Below are 26,430 nucleotides of genomic sequence, written 5' to 3' on the forward strand. Positions count from 1 at the left end.
CTCTGCCTGTTACACGTCGGGCCTGAGGTTTTACAGGGGTCAGTCTAGAGGCACTGTGGCTGTTTCATGTCATTAGTTTTCATTCAGTTGCAATGTGTAACCACTCTAGCACATGTCTTTCATTAGTGGGTACAATGCACGCTTTGTGTGTGAACATCCTTAGATGGTAAAAGCCAATTTAGAGCTTTCTCACCTTCCTTTTATGTCAGTGGATTCCATCAGACCCACATGTGTATGGAGCTAAAGGTTTCTGTGATGGGGTCAGGCTCATTTCCCATTTGCATTGCATCCTGCCCAGCTGAGCCAGACTAGAAGCTTTCTCTGAAGTTAATGGGTGTTGAGCACTGAATAAGACCATGGTGTCAACTTGCCAAACTTCCTCCTCTCTGGAGTTCAGAAAGCTCATGTAATCCAACTTCCTTTATAAAGCTTTCTTTTGCTAAGTGGGAGAAACGGAGTTATTTTTTTCCATTAACTCAGATATAAAACCCAGACTTTTGTTTTCTATCAACACATGTACCTCTTGTCCGCCCCCTACTGTTCCAAACACCACTAACAATATAATGAGCTTTGGGGAAGGTTTCCCGTGTGTGCAAGAAGTTATGGTGCATGTTAACTAATCTTCTGTAGGCATATACGACAGCAGTTACTACAAAGCTAGGGATTTTAGATATTTTGTAGAACATCTACAGTAACAGTCAACACATGGACATTTTATACAATGAAATTGTTTTTTAGAATTGTCTTTTCGGTTGAGATTTGTTTGGGAAGAGAGTAACGTAACTGCAGTGGGACAGGTTCTCTGAATGAGTCACATCCTTATGTGCTCAAAGTACGTACCTGAGTACCTAGTATCCTGGAAAGAATGTGGCTTGGTGTTTAGACTAACAGGGGTTCACATCTCCGCTTTATCACTTCTGTATGTGATATTCTGGTGTGATTATCAGAGACTGTTTTCTCATTTGAAAAATGGTATCATAATATTTCTCTCTTGGGGTTGTTGTAAGTATGAAATGAGATAATATATGCAAATAAGCCCAGGGAGATGTCTAGTATAGAGTTGGCCCTCATCCATTCATTCAACAAGTATTCTGAGGACCTACTATGTATCAGGCACTGTTTGGAGCATAGGGGATGTAGCAGAGAAGAGACACATGCTCAAAATCCTTCATAGTGGGATAAGCAAGTTAATACACATGACAAACTGTGTATTATAGCATATGGTTGAGTGAGTGCTATGGAGAAAAACAACGTAGGGTATGGAGTGTGGGAGTGCAGGGCAATTCTAGTGTCATAGGATGATCAAGAAAGGCTTCTCTGGCAAAGTGTCATTTCAGTAAAGACTTGAAAAAGGCGAGTAAACAATGTGGATATAGGAGGAAGAGCGTTCCAAAAAAGGGAACAGCTAATGGAAGGAGTGTGCTTGGCATGTGGTTGGCTAGTGTAGTAGGGACAAGAGTAGTAGGAGATGAGGTGATAGGGCCATTTCATTTAAGACATTTAGGCCTTTTAAGGACATGCGTTTTTGTTGTTGTTGTTGTTGTTTTTAATATAAATTTATTTTTTATTGGTGTTCAATTTGCCAACATATAGAATAACACCCAGTGCTCATCCCATCAATTGCCCCCCTCAGTGCCCATCGCCCAGTCGCCCCCACTCCCCACCCACCTCCCTTTCCACCACCCTTAGTTCGTTTCCCAGAGTTAGGAGTCTCTTATGTTCTGTCTCCCTCTCTGATATTTCCCACTCATTTTTTTCTCCTTTCCCCTTTATTCCCTTTCGACACTGCGTTTTATATGAAATGAAAAGTAATTGGAAGTTTTTGACCAGAGAAGTGATGTGATCTTGATTTAGTGTCTTAAGTCCAGTTCTCCTGGAAACAGGCTCTGAGATGCTTAGTTGCATGTAGTAGATTTATTTTGGAAATCTCAGAAGCAACACTTTGGAGGGAGTTGGGGAACAGGACTGGCTGGGGGAGGAGCTGAAACAGTTGCAACAGAAGCCTTTCCTGATCCACAGGGAGCCCTGCAGCTGCCAGGGCTCACATTGAGGAAAAGGTGTGGAGCTTTTGTATTCATCTCTACCTTGCTCAGTCTTTGTTTCTACCTTAAAGGAAAGTTGAAACTTGAGCTTCCTATTAGCTGAGGGCAAGTCCAAGAGGAGACTCAGGTGTAAGCCATTGACAGCCAATGGTCCAGGCTGCTGGCATAGCAAGTAGTTCAGTTCTGAAGGGGGCATCTTGGTTTTATCAAGACCATGCTGGTTGCTGTGTTGATAATATACCATAGGGGGAAAGGGTAAAAAGAAGGTGACCAGTTAATAGGTTGTTGAAAGAACACAGGAGAGGGATGGTGGTGGCTTGGATCAGGGTGTGGAGATGAGAAGATACAGGACTCTGGATACATTTTTGAATGGAATCCTGAAAGGATTTGCTGATGGATTGGATGCAGGCTATGAAAGTAACAAAGAGTTAATAAAGGATAACTTTAAGTTTTTGGCCTGAACATTGAAAGGAGAAATGTGCTCTTAATGGAGGTAGGGAAGTCTGTAAGAGAAGCAGGTTTGAGAGAGGGGGAGTGAGGAGCTCAATTTTTAGATGTATTGAGTCAGAGGTGCCTACTAGACATCCAAGTGGGTGTGTTGAGTAGGTAGTTGGTTATAGAATCTGATCAGTAGAGGTAATTTTGGAATCCTTGGTGTGTGAATGGTATTTAAGAGAAACTGGATGGGATTATCAAATGCAGTAAATATATAAGAGAAGTTCTGGGGATGATCCCTTTGGTCTAATTTCCTTTGACCGCCTTTATGATTAGTAATCAGTTCCTTAGATAAAGCCAGGTCCTGGCTCCCCTCCTTACCCCAGTGAGCTGTGATAGTTGTCTAACAGAGAGTTTGTGGTAGACAGTCATGGCTCCCCAGAGGTGTCCAAGTCTCAATCCTCAGACTTTGTGACTATGTTACCTTACATGGCAAAGGAACTTTTTGATAGGGTTAAGGATCTTGGGGTGGGAAGAATAGCCCAGATTACCGTGGTAGACCCAATGTAATCATATAAATTCTTATAAGAAAAAGGTGTCAGAGTTAGAAAAGGAGATGTGATGTTGGAAACACAAGTTGAGGTGATGTTCTCCAAAGATAGTGGAAGGGGCCATGAGGCAAGGAATGAAGGCAGCCTCTGTAAGTTGAGGAAGGCAAGGAAGTGGACTCTCTTCCAGAGCCTCTAGAAAGAATGCAGCTCTGCCAACACTTGGAATTTAGTTCACAGAACCCATTTGGGACCTCTGATCTCCAGAATTATAAGATAATGCATTTGGTTTGTTTTTATGTGGTAATTTGATACAGCAGCTATAGGAAACTATGAAGCTAAATATTGTGTGCTTTGTCCTGTAGGGGCTAAGTTGTGTTTGAGGAATAGGTAAATTTTAAGGGTCTAAAATTCTGATTGCTTTTAAACGAAAATTCTTTTCAATTGCTCATCTATCTACCTATGCATCTATCCATCTATCCATCTATCCATCTTATCTCTAGTAAATAAGAAGTTACGAAATTGTTACAAATTGCCTAGTTCTCTAGGGTTATTTTACCATTTTTGTGAACATGAGACTTACACCATGTTGGTCGAAGGTCTCTATTTTCTTTTAAATAAATTGGGTTTGTTTCACTATTGGGTGAAATTGTTTCACTATTGGGTGCAGGTAGGGAAATATAATATTTACAAAAATTAATAACTTATTTTGTGTTTCCATTACATGTGCTTTGTGTTGTTTTTATGTTATCTATGAAATGCTTTGAAAAATATTTGATCAACTCATGCTTGCCAGCATAAATGGTGCTAAAAGTAGAATGTGAAATTCATAATTTGTGAATTTGTGTTGCATTTCAGCCTAGGTTAGTGGAATTTATTCTATGAATTGATTTTTTTCTATTGGGTTATTGTAAAAAATGGAATTAAGTGCCTCCTGTTTTTTTTTTTCTTAATATTTTTTAAGATTTATTTATTTATTTTAGAGAGAGAGAAAGAGCATGAGTGGGGAGAGGGGCAAAGAGAGAAGGGGAGAGAGAGAATCTCAAGCAGACTCCCTGCTAAGCGCAGAGCATGATATAGGTTTGATCTCATGACCCTGAGATCATGACCTGAGTTGAAATCAAGAGTCAGATATCTAACCAGCTAAGCCACCCAGGCACCCCAATAGTTTTTTTTAAGCATCTGTATTGGCAATTGTAAACTCATGCCTTCTAAAAAACCTGGAATTTTATATTCCAAGAGATTCTGAAAATTAAACTTAGTGGAGCAAAGTGGTTAAGAATATGGGTTTTGCCTATAAAATGGGAATAATTATATCTTTTTTACAGGAGTTCCTCATAGATTAAATAAGAGGATATGTGTGTATTAGGGTTTTCTAGAAATATAGAACCAATAGGATATATCTAGGAAGAAACACATTGTAAGGAATTAGCTCAAGCAATTACAGAGGCTGAGAAATCCCATGATCTACCATCTGCAAACTAGAGAACCAGGAAAGCCAGGAATATAATTCAGCACAATTCCCAAGGCTTAAGAGCCAGGAACATTGAGGCCAAGAGAAGATTTATGTTACAGCTCAAGCAACCAGGGAGGAAGGGTGAAATTCTTTTTCCAACTTCTTCATCTATTTTTTAAACAAGTTTTTAATTTTAATTCCAGTATAGTTCACATGCAGTGTTATATTAGTTTAAGTTGTACAATATAGTGATTCAACAATTCTGTATGTTGCTCAGTGCTCATCATAAGTGTATTCCTTAATCCCTATCAGCTATTTCACCCATGCCTCCATCCACCTCCCCTTTGGTAATCATCAGTTTGTTCTCTATAGTAAGAAGCTCTTTCTTGGTTTCTCTCTCTCTTTTTCCTTTGTTCATTTGTGAGTGAAATCATATGGAATTTGTCTTTCTCTGGCTGACTTATTTCACTTAGCATTATACTCTCTAGCTCCATCCATGCCATTGCAAATGGCAAGATTTCATTCCTTGTTTTTTTTTTTTTAGAATTTTTATTTATTTATTCATAGAGACAGAGAGAGAGAGAGAGAGAGAGAGAGAGAGAGAGAGGCAGAGACACAGGCAGAGGGAGAAGCAGGCTCCATGCAACAAGCCTGATGTGGGACTCGATCCCGGGTCTCCAGGATCACACCCCGGGCTGCAGGCGGCGCTAAACTGCTGCGCCACCGGGGCTGCCCGATTTCATTCCTTGTTATGACTGAATAATATTCCATTGTATATATATACCATATCCTTTTTATCCATTCATCAATCAATACATGGACACTTGGGCTGCTTCCATATCTTGGCTATAATAATAATGCTGCTGCAAACATAGAGCTGCATGTATCTCTTTGAATTAGTGTTTTATTTTTTGGGTAAATACCCAGTAGAATGATTATTAGATCATAGGGTAGTTCTATTTTTAGCCTTGTAAGGAATCTCCATACTGTTTTCCAGTGGCTGCACCAGTTTGCATGTCCACCAATAGTGCACAAGGTTCCTTTTTCTCTACATCTTCACTAACACCTGTTGTTTCTTGTGTTTTTTAGCCATTTAGGTGTAAGGTGATATCTCATTGTAGTTTTGATTGGCATTTCCCCGATGATGAGTGATGTTGAGCATCTTTCCATGTGCCTTTCAGCCATCTGGATGTCTTCTTTGGAGAAATGTCCATTCATGTCTTCTACCCATTTTTAAATTATCTATTTTTTGGGTGTTGCACCTTCTTGGTTTATTGAGGCCCTCAGTGGATTGGATGATGCTCACCCATACAGGAGAGGGCATTTGCTTTACTGAGTCCAGTAATTCAAATGCAAATTGCTTCGCCAGCAACAAACTGATGGTTTACCAAAGAGAAGATGGATGGAGGCATGGGTGAAATAGCTGATAGGGATTAAGGAATACATTTATGATGAGCACTGAGTAATATACAGCACCTTACAGACACACCTAGAAATAATGCTTAGCTAAATATCTGGGGATCTTATGATCCAGTCAAGTTGAGGCATAAAATTAGCCATTTTAGTATGTAAATCCAGGGCTTGGCACATAGTAAGTACTCAAGAAATGGTGACTCTAATGATAGTTATTCTTATCCTTCCATAACAACTGAGTCAGGAATTAGAAGCCTCAACACCTTTCTGAGAATCTTCCTTGTGATGCCCTTGTGCTCCTTTATTTTAATAATCCATTTATCAGGCCATCAGTATTCTGCTGCCTAAAGAATTTATAAGCCAATTAACCCTGATGGCTGGACACTTCCAGCAACATAACATTGTCCTGCATGTCACAATCAGTGCAGGGAAAGAAGAGTGCATGGTCTCCAGAGGCACATTATTCATCAGCCCCTTTGCCATAAAATGTGCTACGTTCGTGAAGCATTCCTTGGTTATATTTTTATTTTACAGCACCCTGCATTGACCATTTTGCAAAATAATGATGCTCTCTCCTTATCAGCTCATCTGCTGCCAGTCAATAATTTATCTGAACGGATTCTTTCAGCATCAATATACAGTGCAAGTCCAGGTGAGGCATTGGCTGTAATAATAGTGGGCCATGGTGCAGCAGACAGGTTTTAAAGTGCCCATTGCTTATACTGGCAAAATGGATACTAAGTAATGTTTGTTGTTTTCTGGAAGGCAAAACATCTGGAACTATGTACAAATTGTTCCCAGAAGAAAATGCACCTTTGAATGTGTGTAAAAATCTGAGTGCTGTTGTTCATTTGGAATTCTGGCTTGTGTGCATATTTAATCTTATACTTTCTGTCTGTTTTATATCCAAGAAATAAAGCTTCATACCAAAGGAGCCTGGTATAATATAGTCAGATGTGTTTAGTGACTTTGGGGGAAAAGTCCCCCACCTAGACTATAATTCTCTTCTACCTCCATCCTTTTTTTTTTTTTTTCTCATGCTGAGAGCAGTAATTACTTCCAAGATTTCTTCAAGGAAATTTTTGAATTTTTATCCTTCGATCCTAGTTTTCTTTCCAATTTGAAATGATTTTAAAAGTCACTCAGGAAGATGCTGAGCACTTATGGATCATCCTATGTCCATTGTCCAAGAGTAAGTGTGAAGCAGGTACTTGCTTACTTCGTTAGAAAGCTGTAGTGTCTGCTATTCTTGGGGTGGGAAGGCAATGGATATTGTAGGGAGAGAAAGAAAGCACTTGGTTGTTGGGAGGAGAGGGGAAAGGTTGTCTCGTCCCCAAATTCCTACATTTTCCCTCCTCAGAGGATCATTTTCAAACTTCTGTTATAGACGATGAATTGAAGTTTATTTTTTGCTTCTACGACCCCCCCCCCCCAATACCTTTAATGTCAGCTAACTGCTAGCTTGAAAAATTGAGTGGGATTTTCCCAGGTAAGCTTAAAATATTTGACTGCCTGTTGTCAACTTTGATTTTGTGTGAGGCCATGCTTGCCATTGTCATGGCTGACGGAAGCCATTTGGCTTCCAAACAGTTCCACATAGGAACTTTTAGTGTGGTTTATATTCATAAATTTAAATTATGCTTAAGCCAATTCCAGTGATGAGTTTGACCCAAGTTTAATAGAGCAATGGATTCATGAATCACCTTTGTGAAATTTTAAGAATGATCTTGTACTGTCAAAGCAAAGGATAGTGACTTAAAGCATTTTCCAGTGTTTGATTATGAATTACACAACAATGCATGTTCACATGGAGGCTTCAGTGCAGCTGCAGTGAGTAATGAAGCTGGGTTTCTCGAGGGATAAGGTATCATGGCTATATTTACCATCTGATTGGATGGAGTTTCCTACACTCCAAGGAGACTGTGACTTACTTCTGAAGTCCTGTCTGCACTATTCTCATGGTGAAAAGAAATTTTCCAGAAATGGGAGTCTAGGGAAATAATAATTATTTCTTTATGCTGCTGAGACTTGAGTGGATGTTCAACAGTCCTTGTTTAAATTCATAACTTGTGAGAAGAAGTTTTAGGGCAGCTTTTGTTCGGTTGTAAATATAATTATGTATTCAACTAGCAATGGAGGTATAAATAATTCACTTTTGAACATTTTGTAATTAGCTGAGACATAAATACTGGATTAAGGGTTTCACTGACAGAATTTCCATTGGAGTTCATGCTTTTTATTAACTATTTTCCTCTGATACAGTTAGAACACTCCTAAGTATACTTGAACATATGTGCATGTGTAAACACAAATGCTCACATAGGTAGGAGTATCATATGCTATGTCCAACCTCAAATAGGGCTAAAAATTTTAATGAATTGGGCAACCCTGTCATGAATCCTAACTGTTTCCTGATGAGATAAACAATGACTCTTAATTAGAAGCTAAAATTTTTAATTAAGATGATTCTGCAGTAATTATCTCAGTTGTCTGCTTCACTGGATTTTAATGAAAAAGATTGATTAGGTATAAAACTAGTAGCATAATTAAACATTCAGGGGTGCACTGGCCACTGAGGTGCAAGTAATGTGATTAAACCTTAAAGTACATTCCAAAAATAAAAAACCCAAACCCCTAAAGTACATTCCTTAACAAAGTTATTTCAGACAGTCAAATCCAGTGTCAAGTAAGCTTCATTTTTATGAATAACCTCAACATCTTAGGGTAAAAACAGGTTTACCTACAGTTGGCTTATTTACACGGAAATATTGAGTACTTGCTATGTGCCATAGTGATGCAGTAGCATAAAGCATGGTTTTTAGAATTAGATACACTAGGTCAAAGTCAGATTCTTTTACTTAGCAGACTTGGGGTATTGAGAAAGCCATATAACCTCTCAGCACATTTGTCACCCATATTTAAAGGGGGATAAATAATGCTTCCTTCTGTGGTTTTTGGGTTCATAAATGAGTCAACATTTAGCCTCTACCACAGTGCCTGGTACAGAGTAGATTCTCTATAAATAGGAGTTGTTATAACTATAGCTTTTATTTTGGAAATGTTCTAGAATTTCCTTTCAATCAGTCAGTAAATGCAGTGTGTAGATTCCTACCAGTTTACAAAAAAGTTAAGCAAAGAGAGAGGGGAAAAATGGTGTTAGTGGGTGATACTGAGGACTTAAAAGCATGAGGATAACATTAATTTCCTTTGCAACAGTCATGAACAGATGTTAGAAGTTAAAATATTTTCAAAAGCTGAAGCTCTCTTTTTGCTTTACTAACACTATCTTCCTGGATATGCAGAGTAATTGGCTACTAGAATTGCTTCATTTTCTTACTTGCTTTAAAATGTAGGGTTCAATGAGCTAATTTCTGGATCTGCCAGGATCAATTCACATTATCTCAACTAGTCTCTGTCAGCATAGGATTCTTTGTTTGCTAGGAAGTTAGTATGAGTTAGGAAGATGTATGTGGTTTTGAATGAATTAATCCAACCTAGCTTCATAGACATGTCCTAAACTTAAGAGTTCTTCTCTCCTTGGCACTGTGCTGTGATCACCTGAGCTAGCCACTTGCAGATAGAACTGACATAGGGATACCGACTAGGGATGAGTTAAGAAAAGATTCAGAATAATTCAGGTAGATTGACGTTAATAACCAAGTACTTCATAGGGCACAGAACAAGTTTTAGGCAATTTGATCCATGAGGTGACTAAATTTCTGTGCCAAGGAGCTGCTAAGGCATCCTTGAATATTACCATTATAAATATGCATTTGAAGCCAGAGGGACCTAATCTGACACTTAGATCCTTGGAAGCACCTGGCTGGCTCAGTTGGTAGACCATGCAATTCTTGATCTCAGGGTTATGAATTTTAGCCCCAAGCTGGGTATAGAGATTACTTTAAAAAAATCTTTAAAAAAAAGAAACTTGGGTCCTTGATATACTGGTGACATAATCTTGTGGCAGATACCCTTTTTGTCTTCCTATCAGCATATAGAGACTCTGGTATCTGTACATTTAATTTCATGGGACTAAAGTGAGAATCAAAACAGTGGATGTGGAAACAACAAATCATGATTTATTTATTCCTATGTTCATTTGTTGATTTATTTAACAACAGATATATATCCAAACACTGTGCCAGGCAGCAGAAATTCAAACGTGAATGAGATACATCCAAGCCTTCAAGGAGTTTTCAGTCTAAGTGGGGAGATGAAGGAGTCAACAGAAAATTACCATTCAGGGTGATAAATGATGTACTAAAACTATGTGTGGAGTGTTTTGAAAGCCCAAAGAGGCATCTAATACAGACAGAAGAGTTAGGGCATGCTCCTGGAGAGATTGACACTTGATCTGAATTCTGAAGGATGAAGACATTAGTTTGGGGAATCAAGGTAGCAAGGGCTTCCTAGACAGAGGGAACTGCTTGAGTGAAGTCTTGGAGGTGTGTGTAAGAGAGCATGGTAGGTAGGGAACTGCTTCGATAGGGATGGAGTTTAAGACAAGTGGTTGACATGAATACAAGCCTAGTATTTGGCATGTTACCCTGAAGGCTTTTAGGTATTATAAGGGGATTTTAGCCAGGTGCATGCCATGATCAGATTTATATTTTAGGAAGATTATTTTGGTAGCATTGTGGAAGCTAGATTAGGGGGAAGAGACTGGTGAGAGGAGGAAAAACCAAGAGGTGTGTTCATTCTACAAACTTTTTTTTTTTTGACTATCTAATATATGCCCAGCAGTTTATAATGTGCTGGCAGAAAAAGTCATGTAGGACATGATGCTTGCTCACAGGGAGCTTATAAAATACTGTCTCAGAGAAATACAGGCATATCCTCACCCATGGGGCTGTGTGATAAGTATATAATCCCAATGAGAATTGATGAAGGGCTGAACTAAAGCTGTGGCAGTGGAGGTGGGATGAGTGGATGGATTTGAGAGAGAGAATGAAGAGGTATTATTGTCAGGACTGGTTTACAAGTGGACAGGTAACTCTATATCTAATAGTTGTATGAGTCTAGACCAGAGGATGGGTACATACCCCATTAGAACTTTATAACAATCCCCCTTAACTTGAACCTGAGACAGCTACCTGGAGATTCAGGAGCTCCTTGTGCCATTAGGGAACTACATAGAGATAAGGACTGTGTTGTTGGACAGTTTAATTATGCCAAGGAGAATTAGTGCCTCATGCTTTTTGCAAAAAAGTGAATGAAAAAGAGCCGCAAACTTAAACAACCACTGAGGTCTCAGTTTCATTCAGAAGGAAGGTTTGTTTATCCCAGGAGATGATGGTCCTGTGAAATGCTAGCCAAAGGCAGGAGGAACACAGAACAGGTTACAGAAGAGGAAAGACCTATGTTTGAGCCCCAGCCTTGTGTTTAAGCTGCAGGGATGAAAGAGGTGGCTTCCTCAACCCTTCGGTTTCTTTTTCTTTTTCATTGCATGGATATTTGGAAATTTAAAAACTACCAACTCCCCATTTCCTGCTTATTCCAGCCCTTTCCTTCCTCTTCTGTTTCCTGTTTCCAGTAGAAGTCACAGCGGCCAGGTCATTGATATTCTTTCACAGTTGTATATCCAGCACAGTGATAGTGGTTAGATGACCATTTAGTCTGTAGGTTACAGAATGACAAAAAATAGGTGTGGATAGTTTCACTAGAGGCCTAGAAGAGAAAAAGATATCACCTAGAGACTGAGGATTCTAACACTGGCAGCCAGCTTCTGAAGTGACCTGGAAAGTTTATCATGAATATAGTTGGTAAACTTGACATTAGGTTGCTATGAATTACTAAAATGGCAGAGGTAGCCATGCTGCAAGGAAGTTCTGCTCAGCCTTTACCTTGCTTGGCAGTGGCATCTGGACAAACAAGGATGCTGCATATTCCATTCTTATGTCCAGTTATTTCGTATAGATTCCTTTTGAGGGAAGACCATGGTACACATCCATTCTTCTGAGAGTGTTAGCTAATGTTCCTGCAGAAAAAGATACTGGTCGTCATTGATGTCACTAACTTTTTTTGGAGTGGGTGATGATGATTCTTTCTTTCTTTCTTTCTTTCTTTCTTTCTTTCTTTCTTTCTTTCTTCTTTCTTTCTTTCTTTCTTTCTTTCTTTCTTTTTGATGATTCATTATTTAAAGTTTTGAAACATGGGAGACATAATTTAGGAGACCTCCTAGGGATAAGAAAATAGCAGACACAGAGGATTCTCTGTAATTTGTTAGTTTATGAAGCTAGTTAATTTTTGTTGTGTTAATGTGGAATAAATGAAGGCTCATCAGCTGGTTATTTCTAACCAAAATATTTTATAAACATTTCATAATACTTAGTTTTCAAAACTGAATATCCAGTTTGTGACATTCAGCAGTTAAGTGTCATTTTCATGTGTGCATTAGCAAGTGAGATGGCAGGTGGGAAGTCAGTGACTGTTTTACATTAGTGGCTGACTGGAATAGAGGTTTTTATTTATTAATAAAAAGAGGTTGCTTGTTTGTAATTATAAGTTACAGAAGCACATGTGTCTTTTATTAATGGGAAGAATTGGGAATTTATTCAGAAAAGTGTATCTAATGTCATAATTTTTATTTTCATTAGTCTGTGAATTCCTTGAGGCAAAGTATAATCTCTTTTTTGCTATGCACATAGTAGGCATTCATCAATTTGTGTAGAAATGAATTATTTTATGTAACAATGATGTGTTTATCATCATAGAATCACACATAGGTGGGGGTGCCTGTTCGCTCAGTAGGTTAAGCGTCTGCCTTTGGCTCAGGTCATGATCCCAACCAAAGTCCTGGGATGGAGCCGCATGTCAGGCTCCCTGCTCAGTGGGGAGTCTGCTTCTCCCTCTTCCTCTGCCTCTCTCCCTGCTCCTGCTCTCTCTCTCAAAAAAAAAAAAAAAAAAAAATCTTAAAAAAAATCACACATAGGAGCCTAAGAACTGACATTTAAATTCTTCACATAGTTTGTAGCCAAGATGTTGTTCCCTAGGTGGTTGGGTAATGTTATGAGATATAAATTTATGTTTTTTTTTTTATATCTGACTTTTCCTTTTTTAAAAATTTCTTTCAACATTTATTTATATATTTTTAAAGATTTTATTTATATATTTGACAGAGTGGTAGAGAGAGCCAGAAAGCACAAGCAGGGGGATTAGCAGGAGAAGGAGAAGTAGGTTTCCCACTGAGCAAGGAGCCTGAAGTAGAGAGTCTGAAGCAAGGCTCAATCCAAGGCCCCTGGGATCATGACCTGAGTCAAAGACAGATGCATAGCTGACTGAGCCACCCAGGCACCCTTCTTTCAACATTTAAACACTTAATATCTTTAATCAATAATATACTTTACTGAAATATAGTTCAGATGTAAACTTATAACTTTTGGGAATTTTGAGTGTTTCATAACCCATGGTTGTAATACACATTATTCATGTTGGCATTATAATTTTTTTGGAGGTGGAGAGGGGCTGAGGGAGAGGGAGACAGGGAATCTTAAGCAGGTCCATGTCCAGTGCTGAGCCAGATGTAGCGCTCCATCTCACAACCCTGAGATGATGACCTGAGCTGAAATCAAGAGTTGGATGCTGAACTGACTGAGACACCCAGGTGCCTCTGTAATTTTTAAAAGTGATTGTACGGAATATGTGAACTTCAGTGACTCTCCGCGTACAGCTTCTTAAAGGAGCAGCTGCTCAGGGAAATTAATAGGTGTATCTATCTTCTTTCCCTAATTATAGTTTTCTTCCATCAGTCTAATCTGTAACCTGGTCAACAGACACATGAAAAGATGGTCATCATCATTTACCATCAGGAAAATGCAAATTAAAACTACAGAGAGGGAATTAAGGAGTGCATTAGTTGTGATGAGCACCTCATGTTGTATGGAAGTGTTGAATCACTGTATTGTGCAGCCAAAGTGAATACTACACTGTATATTAACTAACTGGAATTTAAATAAAAACTTAAAAATAAACTACAATGAGATATCACTTTACATCTGTCAGAATGGCTAAAATAAAAAACCCAAGAAACAGTAGGTGTTGGTGAGGATGTGGAGAAAAAGGAACCCTTGGGCACTGTTGACAGAAATGCAAACTGGTGCAGCCACTGTGGAAAGCTGTATGGAGGTTCCTTACAAAGTTAAAGATAGAATTACCCTATTATCTAGTAATTGCACTACTAAGTATTTACCCAAAGAATATGAAAACACTAATTCAAAGGGATATATGTACCCCTATGTTTATAGCAGCATTATTTACAATAGCCAAGATATGGAAGTAGTCCAAGTGTCAATTGATTAAAGAAAAGATTAAAAAAATGTGTATATTATACAATGGAATATTATTCAGCCATAAAAAGAATGAAATCTTGCCATTTGCAATGACATGGTTGGAGCTAGAGACTGTAATACTAAGTGAAATAAGTCAATCAGAGGAAGACAAATACCATGTGATTTCACTTGTATGTGGAATTTAAGAAACAAAACAAATGGGCAAAGTGTAAAAAGAGAGAAACAAACCAAGAAAGAGACTCTTAACTATAGAGCACAAACTGATGGTTACCAGAGGGGAAGTGGGTGGGGGGATGGGTTAAATAGAGGATGGAAATCAAGGAGCGCCTTTGTGATGAGTCCTTGATGATGTGTGGATTGTTGAATCACCATATTGTACACTTGAAACTAATATAACACTGTATGCTAATGATACCGGAATTAAAATAAAAACTTAAAAAATCTAATCTGTAATCCAGTAAGGTCTATGACTAGCTTTTATTATGAAATTATTTACAACTAGAAAAAAATCTTAGCAATTGGAACCATGGAATGAATGAATACACACACACACAGACATACACACACACACAACTTATAAAGGCTTCAAGTAAATTAAGATTTGAGAACATAAATTATAGAATAACCTGGTCTCTACTTGCAATGAAAGATATAATATCAAGATGGCTATAATAGTTGGAAGAAACCATGACTGTGACCTTCAATGCCTAATTATGATAAACTTGGAAATTTATCAGAAATATGATAAATTTAGAAAAATATTCAAATATCTTAGAGACAAAAAAAATATATATTTTCCCTACTGTATAAAGGAAAACAGAAATAGGGTGAATTTTTTTTCCAGTGTTATCTTAGGGGCATATACATTTTAGGGCCTATTAGTAGATAGTGCTTCTATGTCTATTCTCAAGGATTAAACAATTTTTTAAAAAAAGATTTTATTTATTTCCTCATGAGAAATGCAGAGAGAGAGGGGCAGAAACAGACAGAGGGAGAAGCAGTCCCACGCAGAGAGCCCGATGTGGGACTCGATCCTGCGACTCTGGGATCACACCCTGGGCTGAAGGCAGGCGCTAAACCGCTGAGCCACCCGGGCTTCCTGGATTAAACAATTTTAAATGATGATTTGTCTTCATTAAAAAAAGCATATTTGATAAAAATTAGCTTTTTTTAAAGAAAAAGATCTTAGCGTAAATATTGGGATAAAATTACTACTAAACCTGAAAGAGAAGAAAACAAAAACAATTTTCCTATGGATAAAAGGGAAAGAGGTATATGCTTATTTGTCATTATAGTAATTATCAGAGGTCTTGGAAACAAAACAGTGTACATAAGTAAACTTAGAATACTTTGTAAACATCAAGAGACATTGTCTTATGCTTTTACGGACTGTCTCAATGTGACATTCAGTAAGCTCTAGAGTTAAAATGAAATGATGTGCTCCCCACAGCCACTTGTGAGAAAGTTTAAATGATTCTAGGATTGTCAAGTAGTATTGACAGGAAGTGAGTATGCTGAAGACACTTCCATTTTGACAGCCCAGTAATGACTTGGAGCTAATTTTAGTTGGTTTCTATTGCAAAGATGGTGTAGAATGAAATAAATAAATGCAAAGATTGTGTAGAATGAAACCCCTTATCTTTGGATTTCAAAGAGGGCATTATGATAACCAGGAGCATGTTTAATTGATCTATAATCTTCATAGTAATTATGCCAATTGAACAAAATGCAGAGCAGGTGTATTATCCCCTTCTCCTGCCAGGTTTCTTAGCTGCTGGCCTATCAGATCCACCTAGTGTGAAAATAACTCAGAGAAAAAGAAGTACTGATTGAATTAGAAGCCAAGTGCTTACTAAATCACTATTCAGAAGTAAGCATCTGCCACCTAGAGAAGTCATGACCCATAGAGCTCCAAAATTAACCACATGGGTCCTGAGAAACTGGTAAAAGGGCAATACCATCAGACACATTACTCAGCGGTGCAAATATTTGTTTCTTTCGTTCAGCAACTATTTAATGAGTGTTACTTTGTCTCAGGCATCTTTGTGGTGCTGGATTATGTAACAGCCAACAGATGGCCAGGGCCTTGCCCTTATAGAGCATACAGTCTTGCTGGGGGCAGAAATCAAGAGTGCAGAAATCAAGAATAAATAGTAATTACAGTATCCAAGCAGAAGAGCATTGAAGTGGCACCTAATCTAGATTTGGATCTCACAAAAAAGTGTTCTGAAGAAGTAGTATTAGTATCACACAGGGCAGTCACTATCATCAGAAGAACTAGTTCGGTATAGGCTGGCTGGAGGCTATTGCAGTTCAATCCATTAGACAAGCAGAAATGAGAATGGAAAGAATAAAGGGGGGAAAAAACACCTTTACTAGAAATTAGCCTATGAACCAAAATTTCAAAACTTATGAAAAAAAAAAGTGATGCTAAGAAACACAACCAAATGAGTAGGAGACAAATGATCAGAACATAAACTTCTGATTAATTTTCTGGTTAAAGCCTGAGAAAACCTTTGAAATGGTTGTTAAAAGAATAGAAAAGTGTGAGACAAAGATGGAGAGGAATAAAATAATGTACTGGTAGATTGAATCAAGTGTCCTGGAAATAAAAATGTAGTCAGTGAAATAAAAATACAGTATATTGTATAGGCTCTTGAAGGGACAGTCAAAAGCAGAAAAATAAACTTGGAGAACTCAAGTGCTCATTTGTCATGCAGCGTAGACAAAATATGGAGGAGCAGGTAAGAAACACGGCAGATTAATTGAGAAGCTCCAATATTTAGTTAATATGAGTTACAAAAAAGTGAGAATGGAAGAAATATTAAAGAATCAATAAATGAAAGATAATTGTTAATTAAATTTCCGGGGGTGCCTGGGTGGCTCAGTTGGTTAAGTGTCTGACTTCTGCTCAAGTCATGATCTCAGGGTCCTGGGATCAAGCCCCGTGTTGGGCTCCCTTTTCCACGGGGGCTTGTCCTTCTCCCCTTGCCCCTTCTCCCCTGCTCATGCTCTCTCTCTCAAATAAATAAATAAATAAAATTAAATAAATAAAATTTCTAGAATTTAAGATTATCCCTCACATAATCTGAGTATAAAATCATGTAAATCATAATGAATTACTTTTAGAAATGTTATAATGAGACTAGGTCATTAGGAATAAAGGAAAATCTTAAAAGTTGTCAGAGGAAGTATGAAAACTACCTGCAGATCAACAGCATTTAGACAAACAGCAACTTTTTACTCTTGGCATTTGATGCCAGAGAGGCTAGAGTGGTATTTTAGAAGTGCTGAAAAATGATCTAAGTTAACTTCACATTGTATACACAAACATCATGCAAGAGTGAGGGCAAAATAAAGAGAATTTGAGACACAAATAAGAGAATTTCCTATTCCCATCCACTAAAATAATTTTTCTTTGGTAAGAAAAACAAGTGACCACAGTGGGAAGACGTGGAGCATGAAACAAGAATGAGCACAGCATTTAATGAAATATGTTGGCAAATTTAATTAACTATTGATTACAAAACTGCTTTATTTGTTTAAAAGAGTGAAAAGGGAAGCTATATAAAAATAATAAGATGTGGAGCTTTCAGGAGCTTTCAGTCTACTGTAGTCATTGTTTTGATTACAAATAGAAGTACCACATAATTCAAGATCTTGTTAGAAAATTTTTAAGTTTGAACCCTACCACTTGATTTAGGCCCAGGTCATGATTCCAGGTTGTGAGATCCAGCCCCACGTCCCCTCCCTGCTCAGCGTGGAATCTGCTTGTCCCTCTCCCTCCTCCTCTGTCCCTCCCCTAGCTTGTGCTCTTTCAATAAATAAATAAATAAATAAATAAATAAATAAATAAATAATCTTTTCAAAAAATGAATCTCAAAATACTAAAATGAATCAATAAAATAATGGCAATGCAATCCAGTTTTTAAAAGAACAGGAAAAAAAAATACAGGTATAAAAATAATCAGCCCAACAGGAAGCAAGTCAGTGAAGGAAGGACCAAGAAACAGTATGATGAAAAGAAAGCAAAAAGCAAAAAAAAAAAAAAAAAAAAAAAAAAAATCAGATAATGGAAATCCAAATTTACCAGTAACACCACAATCGCAATGAACGTACATTGATTGAACTCATCTGTTAGAAGTCGGATTATCAGCTATACTCTGCATCTGAGTGAAATTAACAAAACCAAAATGACACTGAAAAGTTGAAATTTCAGGGATGCCAAAGGTCTAATGTGTAAATAGAAATTAAAGAGAGCTGAGTTCCTCAACTGAAATAGGATTTAAGCTAAAAGAAATATATATATGCGTGTATATAGATGTGAAATATTAATGAAACTGATAGATCAAGAATATTAAAGTAAGGTTACATAAGCATAAATTAAAATTAAGGTGTGCCTGAGTGGCTCAGTCGGTTAGCCCTCCGACTCCTGGTGTTAGCTCAGTTGTGATCTCACAATCCTGAGATGGAGTTTCACGTTGAGCTCCACACACCAGGTGTGGGGCCTCCTTCGGGTTCTCTCTATCCCTCTCCCTTCGCCCCCCTGCCCCACACCTCCCCACCCTAGGTTGCACACATGAGCTCACTCTCTCTCAAAAAAAGTAAAATTAATAATTCCTTTGTATATCTTTAACTCCGTGTATATACCGTATGTACCTCTTTACCGTATGTACTTTATATCATCTCCAATAATGGATAACATGTTTTTTTTGTTGGCTTTGTTTTGTTTTGTTTTGCTTTTTGTTTTTAGTTCTCTGACCACAAGTCAGTAAAAATGCTGGTTGAAAAATTGCCAGGTATTTGGTGATATTAAATTGTCTTTCTAAGTAATATGGGTTACGGAAGAAAACACAATTTGAAAGCTGTATAAAAATAAACTATATATCAAAACTTATGAGATGGAGCTAAAGCAGGATTTAGAGGTAACTTTTTTAAAAAGAAGAAAGTCTGGAAATAGATGATTCATGTTCCATCCTAGAAACCATAAGAATGAAAATAAGAATAAATGAACATAAAACTATAACAAGAGATAATAAAGATGAGAGAAATATTACTGAATTTAAAAACCAAGTAAACAAGAAGATCAACATAATCCCACACTAGTAAGTAATTTGAAAGAATTAATTCTTTTTTTTTTTTTTTTTTTTTAGAGAGAGACAGAGCAAGCAAGCAGGGGAGGGGTAGAGGGAGAGGGAAAGTCTTAAGCAGTCTCCATTTCAGCATGGAACCCAATGTGGGGCTTGATCTCACAACCCTGAATTCATGACCTGAATCAAAATCAAGAGTTGGTTGCTTAAAGGACTCAGTCACCCAGGTGCCCCAAGAATTAATTCTATAACAAACTCTTGGCAAGACTGATTAAGAAAAAAGACATAAAAAACGTTTTGGACTTTTTTTTGAGAGAGTGCAGAAGAGATAGGTAGATTATAAATGGATATACTTGAAAAAGGATGTGAGTACAAAAGTGAAGATTTGAAAAATCATAAATGAATACTATGAACAACTTTATGCAGGGAAATGGGTGATTTCTGAGAAAAAAATATAATATAAAAATCAATACAAGAATTAAATGGATAACTACCAGAGAAATGGAATTAATACTCCAGTTTTCTTTCCTTTAGAGAGGCAAAATATAGATGATTCTTTAGGCTAATTTTACTTTATATTCAAGTAACAGAAATTTTTATTTTATAGATACTCAGTGACTAGAGAAAGAGAAAAACTTACCTTCCTCATTTTTATAAGGCTAGTATATCTTTGACATCAAAACTGGTCAAGAACAATAAAAGCAATGTAATTTATAGATACAATTATTTTTTTAACCATCAATGCAAAACACACACAGAAAAGAAAATCACAGTTCAGATCTGTATAAAAATGGTACCATGATGAAGTCAAATTTGTCCCAAGGAACACAAGTTTTTCAACTCTAGAAGATGTATTGGTGTTACTCTGCACCATATTGGAAAAAATGTTGGAACAGCAATTCTCATGTTTCTACACATCTTGCCAGTTGAGACTTTGATTCTTTTTTGTTCAGGATTGTCTTTTAAGCATGCCTGTTAAGTGAACAGCCTTGGAAAATAGAGATAAGTGTTTCCCCCTGAAGCAAAAGCCAGGTATGCTTACTGTCAAGTATAATAAAGATGTCTTCCTCTAGGGCAGGGTGCAAACATTTTAAGACTTGGGTTCCCTAAACTCAGATTTCATGTTGTGCAATGCAACCTACTGCTTGTGCAGGCTCCATCTGGGTCCATCTGTTTTTTCCCATGGGACTTTGGGGTGAGGGGACACGACACAAATATGCTGATGTGTGTGCTGCTTGCCATGGGTAAAAATGTCCATTGATTCTGACACTGAAATCTCATGTCCTCTGCCAGCAACCATGGAATGATGACAGGCTAACCTGCAAGTAAGGTAAAAGCTCACACCCTTTAGTTCTTGACTATACCAAATGCAGAAATAGCATTTGGCAAAATCCAAAATTCATTCATGACAAAAATCTTTAGCAAACTAGGAATCAAAGGGAATGACTTTCATTCTAAGGCATATATATCAAATACCTATAGTAAGCATACTTAATGGTGAAATTTTAGAATGATTTCCATTTAGGTTGGGATCAAAAATGCGAAATTCTATCATTACTTCTATTCAGCTTGTACTGGAGCTCTTAGACAATGAATCAAGACAAGATAAAGGAAGTAGAGGTATAAGGATTAAAAAGAAAAGAAGATTAAGGAGGAAAAACTCAAGAGAATCTACCCACAGGCTAAAAAAGTGAGTAATGTTCAAGTGACTCAGGTGTTCATGAGCGGACTTAGCGTTAATATGTCTGTATTTCCTGCTAAACTCCAGACAAAGATCATGTCTTGCTCATCTGGGTATGCCTAGTACCTAGCATAGTGTCTGGCACATAGTAGATGCTCATTAAATTGTTGAAGAGATGAAAATATTGGGTATATAATGTATGTAAAGTATATTCTTATACTTTCTATTTATAGATGAGACTGAGACTGTTATGTTCAACTTTACAGTCTTTTACTGTTTTTAAGTTTTTATTTAAGCTACAGTTAGTAAACATACCATGTATTAGCTTCAGGTGTACAGTATAGTGATTCAGCACTTCCATACGACACCTGGTGCTCATCACAACCTCCTAATGCCCGTCACCTATTTAACCCATCCCCTCACCCACCTCCCTTCTGGTAACCATCAGTTTGTTCTTTATAGTTAAGAATCTGTTTCTTGGTTTGCCTCTTCCCACCCCCCCATCCCCACTTTGCTCATTTGTTTCTTAAATTCTGCATATGAGTGAAATCATATGGTATTGTCTTTCTCTGACTGTACATAGTCTATTATTAGTAGAGAAGACTTAGATATTTTGAATCCAAGCCCATCCCTTTCATAGATATTTGTACTACTTTTGATGCTAAAGTGATAGTTTTTTTTGTTTTTTGTTTTTTTGCAAATTAAAGAGGCTAATAAATATTTCATGTGATCATATGACCTAATCTAACAAAATAAGATCTTTGCTTAGGAAACATAGTTTTGGGGGCTTTTTCCTTTCTTTTATGGCTCTTTTTTAGACAGCCTATTTTAATGGGCCAAAAATATTTTCCTTTTGGTACAATGTGGAAGAGTGTCATTGAGTCATGAGTCCTAGTGCCTGGTCCATTCATGGAGGATACTTTATATGTTGAGTGAATTCTGATATCAGTGTGTTCTTGCCCAAATCATCTCAAGGGATTCTTTTCATGGAACTTTGCCTGCTTTGCATTTTCACACCCCTATCTCTCATTCCTAGCACTTCAGGAATGCTTATCATATAGGGTTGGTATCCTTAATACAATCCTTGATATAGTCAATTAACAAACCTCTCCCTCCATACTCCTGCATTCCAGATCTCGAGAATATCTATCACTCAGTGTGATAGCTAAAGGTAATGAAGGTTATTCCATTCAGATTTCTTAACCTGTATGGAATATATCAGTGGGCTCTTCTGCAATTGGCTTCTGATTAGGTTGGGCCAATGTCTCTCCTCCTACCATCCCTACTGCAGCAGAAAATCAAGGTGGTCTATGCTCTACACCTGTAGTGTCCCTCATAGTAGCCATAACCACATGTGGCTACTGAGCACTTGAGATATGCTGTAATTGTAAAATACACACTGGATTTCCAAGACTTATGAAAAAACTAATGTAACAGCTCATTAATAATTTTTCTATTGGTTAAATGTTGAAATGACACATTGGATTAAATATATTATTAATTTCACTGGTCTAATTTTTAAAAATGTGACCACTAGAAAAAAATAAATTTTTTGTATGGGTTTCATTCTATTTCTTTTTCATTCTATTTCTATTGCACAGCACTGGTCTGTGGAATTCTTTCTCCTCCTGGGCATTTATAATCTCATTTTCCCCTTATCCGTTTGGGCATGGGTGTGGTTATAGCTTTTAAGATGCTAATTCTGAGTTTCTGCATTATCCCTGGTAGTTCCCTCATAACTCTATCCACTCTACTAATTTTGTAATTAGAATTTTTGTAAGTAATCCTTCCTGGAATTTTTCCTAATGCCGATTGTCTCTGATTTATGATTGTTTGACTTATGATTTTTTTGATTTTATGATGTTGCAAATGCAATATGCATTCAGTAGGAACCTTAATTTGAATTTTGAATTTGGATCTTTTCCCAGGATAGCAATAGGTGGTAGATACTCTTGTGATGCTGGGCAGCAGCAGTTGGCTGCAGCTCCCAGTCAACCACACGAACCTGAGGGTTAACAACACATATGCTTACAAACATTCTGTACCCATGCAACCCATCTGTTTTTCACTTTCAGCATAGTATTCAATAAATTATCTGAGACATCCAATACTTCATTATAAAATAGGTTTTGTGTTAGATGATTTTGCCCAAATGTAGGCTAATGTAAGTGTTCTGAGCATGTTTAAGGTAAGCTGATAAGCTATGATATTCAGTAGGTTAGGCATATTAATTACACTTTCAACTTAAAAAATTTCAATATAGGATGGGTTAACTGCGATGTAACCCTGAGGAAGCCCCATTTGTGGTTATTAAATAATTGTATGAAAATATTTATAGTAGATTTTAGCATTTCTTTAGTGTCTTATATAAGCAAGACCTGTATCCTACATTATTAACTCATTAAATCCTTACAGCAGTTCTGAGAAGTGGATATTATAATCCCCATTTTATAGTTGAGGAAGATCTAATTTTTTTTTTAAGATTCATTTATTTATTTGAGAGAAAGCATGAGTGTATGAGCAGGAGAGGCAGAGAGGAGAGGGAAAGAGAGAATGTCAACCCAACTCCCCACTGCAGGGCTCCATCTCACAACCCTGAGATCATGACCTGAGCTGAAACCAAGAGTGGGACGTTCAACTGACTGAGCCACCCAGGCACCCAGAAGATCTGTAATTCTGTTTCTTATTGGGACTTTGACTGATACCATGACTATATGACATAGGATGATAGATGATCCAGTTACCTATGACTTCTACCTTTGACTAGAAATTATGGATGACAGAACATTGTTGATCTACTCTCATCTGATTTCAAGATGACTGTAAAGGTTACAGCATAAAAGCACTTTTGCTATTGTTGTTAACATTATTATATTGGTTTCTTTCCACAACCTTCACTTTGGCTTAGACTTGTACCCTCAATAGGAGTAAAGATTTGAAACTGACACTTTGCTGTATAGAAAACCAACTCACATATTTTTTAAACACTTAAAGCCTCTTTTGGTATCTATCCAATAATATCCAAAGCGCTGCTTAGGTCAAGAAAATGGTTTTGGAGGCTAATATAAAAATATTAAAAAGAATATTACTGTTAACAACCATAATAAAAGCACTTTTGCATATGTGGCTTTTTCCCTGCTCATTCAAATTCAGATCAGATCAGCGTGCATTGCGGTAAATAGAAATATTAGGAAGCAAACTAAGATAGAGGGTTAGGATAAAATTAACCTATTTCTCTTTTCCTCCCTTCTGCAACAACAACACCACGTATTTTATTGTATCTTTGATAAAAGTAAGGGCCAGTCATGACTTAGCTCCCAGTAGGAGATTAGAAATTGTGATTCCAGTAGTCTCAACACTTGTTAAAATTCTTCTCAATTTGGTTCACAATAAAATTTTCCAGAGATACTTTGTTTGTTTGTTTGTTTTTAGGATTACTGAATATTTTTGTGAGGAAATATTTTTTTTTCTTTCCAAGTTGACACAGGAGGAAAATTTCTAGGTATCAAAATATTTTTCATTTGTAGGACTAGTCATTTTCCTGTGGTGTTCTGAGGCCTTCTGGGGTTCCATAAATTAGGGGAGGGTGGTGCATGCAGGAGGGAGGCCATACAGGTTGGGTCCTAGCCTCTTCTCCTTGCTGCCACCTGTTTCAACTAGAGTACTTCCAACCTCACACTTAATACCTATACGTTTGAAAAAAGAAAAAACAAAACAAAAAACAAAGTTAACTTTGCTTTAAAATTTAAAAATTACTTCTATAAGGACAGTTCTTCTCCCCTTCCTCTTCTTCCTCCTTTTCCTTTTCACTTCAGTAAAACATCCTCTGTAATTTGGTAGGGCAGAAGCAATTTTCTCACTTATAAATGAGGAAACTTAGATTTGAAAAGTTCAAGTGAGGTTGTCTAAGGTCACAGAAAAACACAAAGTAACTGTTGGCTGGACCTAGGTCCAGGTCTTGGATCTCCCATTCAGAGCTTTTGGTGGTTCACTGCAATGCTTCCGCCTCTGGACTGACACTGATCAGTGTGAAACTGGGCACACACCATTGGGAATGGAGTTCAGATGTTCCCAAATGATGCTGCAGCAATTGGTCCAACACAAACACAAATCAGGTGCTTAATTGCTTATGTTAGAAAGCTCTGGATAGCCCATTCAAGGTGCCTGCCATATTAGACCATCCCCTTCTACAATGTTCATGTGCCTTCTGGAACGAAACTCTTTGTGTTGGTGGCAGGCATCAGCCTCTGCCACAATCACAGCTGATTGCATTAGAGATGCAGTTACCCTGGCCAGAGAATCCCAATCCTTCTAGTTGGGGAACGGCTAATCCAATCAGATGCCCTCTCTTCGAGAGTTTGAACAATGAGACATAGCTGGTGGCAGGAAGGTTCACAAAGATAAAATAGTAAGAGGAGAGCTCGGAGTTGAGGAGAGAAGGGTGCAGCAGCAAGAAGTTGGTCCAGGGGATCCCTGGGTGGCTCAGCGGTTTAGCGCCTGCCTTTGGCCCAGGGTGTGATCCTGGAGTTCTGGGATCAAGTCCCACATCAGGCTCCCTGCATGGAGCCTGCTTCTCCCTCTGCCTGTGTCTCGGACTCTCTGTGTCTCTCATGAATAAATAAATAAAATCTTAAAAAAAAAAAAAGACGAAGAAGAAGTTGATCCATTAGTGTGTGAGGAGAGTTGGTGAGAAGCTTAGTCAATTTTTGAGACCCTGGCAGTGGTTCCCCCCAAACCCACATATCCAGTCCTCTTGTCCTCTTTCCCCATCTGTGTTCAGGGACAGCACATTCAGAGCTCAAAAGTGGCCTTGAAGGGATTTTTTTTTTTTTTTAAACCCAAAAGAAATTGGCAAAAGCTTCCAATCAAGCCTCCTCATATAGAACCTACAGTTCAACATCTACGGCGCTGTGCGAGACTTGAGTAGCCAGTGATGGATGCCCCCTCGGAGGGAGCGACCACTGGAGTTCCTGTCGGGTTGCCAGAGCTAATACTGTATGCTTCGAGGCTTACTAATCTCTGCAAGCTGCATGGAAAGTGAACTGCTCCCCGAGTGGGACATTATCTTCCTTACTTCTATATCCTAATTCTCCATTTAAGGTAGCCCAATAGCTCTTGGGTTTTACAGCATGAAAGAGCTAAACAGTCCTCATGGTGCCAAGTAGGTGATTTAGCTCATAGTCACACCTCTGTTGGTTGTTGTGGCATCATTTTCACCCGGGGATCTAACATTTTGTAAACTCAGTATGGATATATTTGTGTCCTGATCGAGTCAGGAAACTCATGCACTTTCCTTTGTCAGGTATAAAAGCCAGCAGGGGTTTGCTTTTGACTGGTCAGAGTTAGCAAGGTTCTTGCTGTGTTTATTTGCAGCATATGAAATAGCTTTCAGCATGCCAGCCTGTTTTCTGGGTTCACTTCTGACAATCATTAGAATAGGAATTACCAGGCCTGTGTTGGTGGCGTTAGGGATCTAA

General features: G+C 37.8%; 1 long non-coding RNA gene across 17 annotated transcripts in view; it reads left to right on the forward strand.

Moving 5' to 3' along the window:
• LOC140636580 (uncharacterized) overlaps positions 1-26,430 on the forward strand; it is a 456,565-nt gene that overhangs the window by 30,463 nt on the left and 399,672 nt on the right. The window lies entirely within an intron of this gene.

The sequence above is a fragment of the Canis lupus genome, chromosome 7, assembly GCF_048164855.1.
Source record: "Canis lupus baileyi chromosome 7, mCanLup2.hap1, whole genome shotgun sequence".
In the NCBI taxonomy this organism is placed as follows: domain Eukaryota; kingdom Metazoa; phylum Chordata; class Mammalia; order Carnivora; family Canidae; genus Canis; species Canis lupus.